General features: G+C 41.2%; 1 pseudogene; it reads right to left on the bottom strand.

The window, feature by feature from the left end:
• Positions 1-1,170: 1,170 nt before the first annotated feature.
• On the bottom strand, positions 1,171-1,505 carry LOC136317722 (protein FAM136A pseudogene; annotated as a pseudogene).
• Positions 1,506-4,276: the final 2,771 nt, after the last annotated feature.

Raw genomic sequence — 4,276 nt, 5'->3', positions numbered from 1 at the left:
CTCTTTCACTGTTAATTCCTGGGTATAGCACAATCAAAACGCCATTTCCTTTCAAGGGAGAGTACCACTGCAAGTTTGTCCTGTCACTCTGCGGCAGACAGGCAGGCTTAAGGCCCATCATGGTAGCCAGTCAGGAGGAAGTTTGGGCTTCCCAAACCCACAGTGACATTGCCTCTCATGTTTTTGGAGGGTCTCCAAGCTGAAAGATGTAATGTGTGAGAACTTAAGAAGTGCACATCTACACCTTGATGGTCAGAAACGAGTATCCAAAGAAACTTTTCAGAGTTTTTATCCAAATGACCTCTCCCAATTTCACATCTTAAATCAACTTGATGTATATAAAACAAAATGAAGCAAAACAAATACTCAGAAACCGGTTCCCCCATTCTAAATTAGTGACCTCATGGATTTTGTTTTACAGTTTATGAAAACTGGTGTGGTGATGTTGCCAAACAAGAGGTTGTCAACAAACAAACACCTCTCCTCACATTCCACCAGGTCATTGGCAGGTTAGAGGAACTTGTCAGCCTGCTGGTACTTCATAGGGTTCTGGCTTGGTTTGAAGGAAATGCCTGCTGCCAGGATAAGTATTTGCCACATGAAATTTAGGCTCTCAAAAACTTTCAGACCTAATTTTTAAAAAAGTATTTTATTTATTGACTTTTTAGAGAGAGGAGAGGGAAAAATGGAGGGGAAGGAGCAAGAAGCATCAACTTGTAGTAGTAGTTGCTTCTACTATGTGCTTTGACCAGGCAAGCCCGGGGTTTTGAACCAGCAACCTCAGCATTCCAGGTTGACACCTTATTCACTGTGCCACCACAGATCAGGCTCAGACCCAAGTTTTAGTACCAGTTTTTAAATTTTTTCCCCATTTCATTTTCTAGGATTAAAACATAAAAGAACCAGGTAGCTCAGTTGGTTAGAGCATAATCCTAAAGGGCAGAGGTTGCTGGTTCGATCCCTGGTCAGGGTACATACAGGAAAAGATTAATGTTCCTGTCTGTCTCTCTCTCTTCCTCTCTCTAAAATCAATAAAATAAACATAAAAAATAACCAGTGTTCAGAGGCAAGTGATACACGTGTTAAATTTGCTGTCATCTCTTCATTCATGTACTGCTTGAAGGACCAAAATTCTCATTCTTTATTTTAAAAATATTCCTGCACTCAGCCTCAATGGCCATCAAGACTTCTATTTCTAAATAGATGAGACTCCTTCATCTTCTTGGTCATGGCTAGAATGAGGCTCATGTGGTCATTCATACACTTGATCACACAATCCCCTAGTTGCCACTTCACCTGAAACTCTTTACTCCCTGCATCTATTGAATCTTTGGATTTGTCATTGCAATGCATGATGCACTGGGCCAGGCAGTCTTGTAACTTCTCTAGCTTGCTGGTAACCAGGGCCTGGTCTTGAGCCAGAGGTATATGGCAGCACTCAATGAACTGATATACCTGCTGCATGGCCGCCTGACTGTCCATCAGCCGGTACTGCACTGGAACATAAGAATCTGTATTTTCCAGAAACTTTCTCTCTCCAGACTCTCTACCATGGAATCCACTGCCTCCTGCACCCAAAGCTGCTACAAGTCCACTATGGTGAACTCATGCTGGATGGCGCCACCATGGCACCCACATGGACTCTGTGCAGAGATGACGGCTTTAAAGGAAGGACAAGTACTTACACAAATACATATTATGTTTCTTTATTCAAATTGTGTGCCAGGACACAGACATGGTCTCCACCACCACTGGTTAGGAGCAAGTATTGGATTACCATAATGGATATGAACTCCCTCAAATAGCTCATTATATCCAGGTTGCAGGCCATGAAAGAAAGGGAGTCCAATGTGCTATGAGAGCAGTGGCCAGAGCTCTGAGCCAGTAATAATGTCAGGGGGATCATCTCTGAGAAGGGCACATTTGAGCTAACATGATGCAGTGAGGGCTCTGTGGGCTGGAGATGTATAGACTGTTCTGTAAACCCAGAGGATGAACTAATGAAATCTTGGCTAAAGTGGGATACGTTTCACAGAAGTAGTGATGTATGGACTTTGATCAACAAGTAGAAGTTTACCAGGTAAAAAAGGAGAAGAGGACCACTCAAAGTTAGCACAAACAAAAGCTTAGGTGACCACAGAATATACCGTTCAAACTAAGACATCTTTGGAGGGGGGCAGTATTGATTACTATGTGCACAACAGTCATAAACTGGGACTGTCCCTGGTAAACCCAGATGAGTAATTCCCCCTAGCCAAAGTACATGATGGAAAGTGCACAGGGAACACTTAAGGAACAGAGTAGTTAGAGTAGTGGATTGGTGGTAGAGGGAGGGGTCAGAATGGAAGGTGAGTGTATAGTTTGTTGAGGCTACCATAACAAAGTACAAGTCTGATATCAACCTGTTGGCAGGACCATGCTACTTCTGAAGGTGCTGGGCAAGGATCTGTTCTAGGCCTCTCTCTTAACTTCTGGTAGTTCCTTGGCTTGTGGAAGCATCATTCCAATCTCCATATGGCATTCTTCCCATGTGTATCTGCCTCTGTGTCCAAATGTCACCTTTTTATGAGGACACCACTCATATTAGATTAGGGACTACCCTAAAGACCTCATCCTAATTTAATAATCTGAAAATACTAAATTTCCAAAGAAGGTCACATTCATAGATACTGGGCGCTATGACTTCAAGATCTTTTGGGAAGACATAATTCAACCTTTAACAGAGAGGCAGAAGATGGTGACAGCTGTGAGAGAATGCTACATTAAAGAGTCTAGACTTTTCTGAAGGTCATGAGGAATTACTACCAGCTTACCAATTTAGTCCAAATAGAGATGGACAATGATTTTTTGGCTTTTTTTTTCTTTTCACAGTTAAAAAAATACCTTTTTTTCATATTGCACTTCCCTTTGGAAATCAAAGAGAAAGCAAAATATTCAATATATATCCTGAAAACAATGAGATCTTTTAGCAGAAACAGTATTTCCTCACTCTCAAACCATTTTCACCACCCAGGCTTGGAAGATAACAACTGAGCTTTCTACTAGAATACACAATGTAGTCTGACTCTCATCTCAGTAACTGCTTATGGGGTAGAATAAAAAGCTGTTTCATTTTACATACAGAATTTTAAGGATGCTTGTCAATGCCTTGGTGTTGTATGGGATATATCACTTGCACTTAAAACTCTTACTTGCCTTTGATTCCTGACTTACAACAGGGGTTTCCACATGGTTCCTTTTGCCTCAGTAAATATGTTGGGGACTGCCCAAGGGGTTGGCAAGACTGACAAGAGGGGCTCAGCATGGACTGCTTCTGCATTTGTCACATTTGTCTGAAAAAAGCCTTGCATTCTTTTGTTAAAAGCTGGGAAAGCCTTTGATTTTGTGCTCATGGACCCCTTCTCTAGAGTAAGTGTATTGGGCAATTGAATGGATTTCATTATATTTATTCATTTAGCAAGTATTTATTAAGCATCTACTATATACCTGGCACTGTTCTGTGGACTGGCATACAGCAGTAGACAGGGCGTGTGTCTGTGGTTACCTCTTCAGAGGGGACTTTGGGAATAATGAAAGCCACTTTGAAGCACAATTTCCCTAATCAACAATATCATCATAAATAATATCTAATAAAGACCAATTTTTAAGTGCCCACATTTGCAAGAAATTAAGTGAAGATTATATGGTGGGTTCAATTGCATCTTCCCAAAATTTATGTCCATCAGAAGCCCAGAATGTGACCTTACTTGGAAATATGGTCTTTGCAGATATAATTAGTTAAGGATCTCAAGGTGAAATCATCTTGGATTTTGGGTCGACCAATGACTGATGATTTTATAAGAATAGGGGAGGACACAGAGACACAAGAAAGAAGAAAGCCATGTGAAGATGGAGGCAGAGTTTTCAGTGATGTGTTCACAAAGCAAGGAACACCTAAGGCTACCAGAAGCTGGAAGAGTCAAGGAAAAATCCTCTTCTAGAACCTTCAGAGACAGCACAAACTTGATGTCACTTTGGTTTTGAACTTCTTGCCTGTAGAACTGAGACAATTTCTGTTTTAAGGTATCTAGTTTATATTCCAACAGTTCTAAAAAGGCCTTCTATCAAGGACTTTTGATTATTTTATTTAGCCTTCTCTCAAAAGAGGAAGGAAAGAGCACAGCTGTTTCTACACACTTCACAACATATTATAGCCACTAGATCTGCTGGAGCAGAGAAACCAGCTGCTTTCTCCCCTCCTTGTCCTTTTTCTCACCTGAAGAGCAAGGGCTTGCCA

This window comes from Saccopteryx bilineata, chromosome X (assembly GCF_036850765.1).
Source record: "Saccopteryx bilineata isolate mSacBil1 chromosome X, mSacBil1_pri_phased_curated, whole genome shotgun sequence".
Taxonomy (NCBI): domain Eukaryota; kingdom Metazoa; phylum Chordata; class Mammalia; order Chiroptera; family Emballonuridae; genus Saccopteryx; species Saccopteryx bilineata.
The sequence above is the reverse complement of the archived record's forward strand: the minus strand, read 5'-3'. Positions and strand labels throughout refer to the sequence as shown.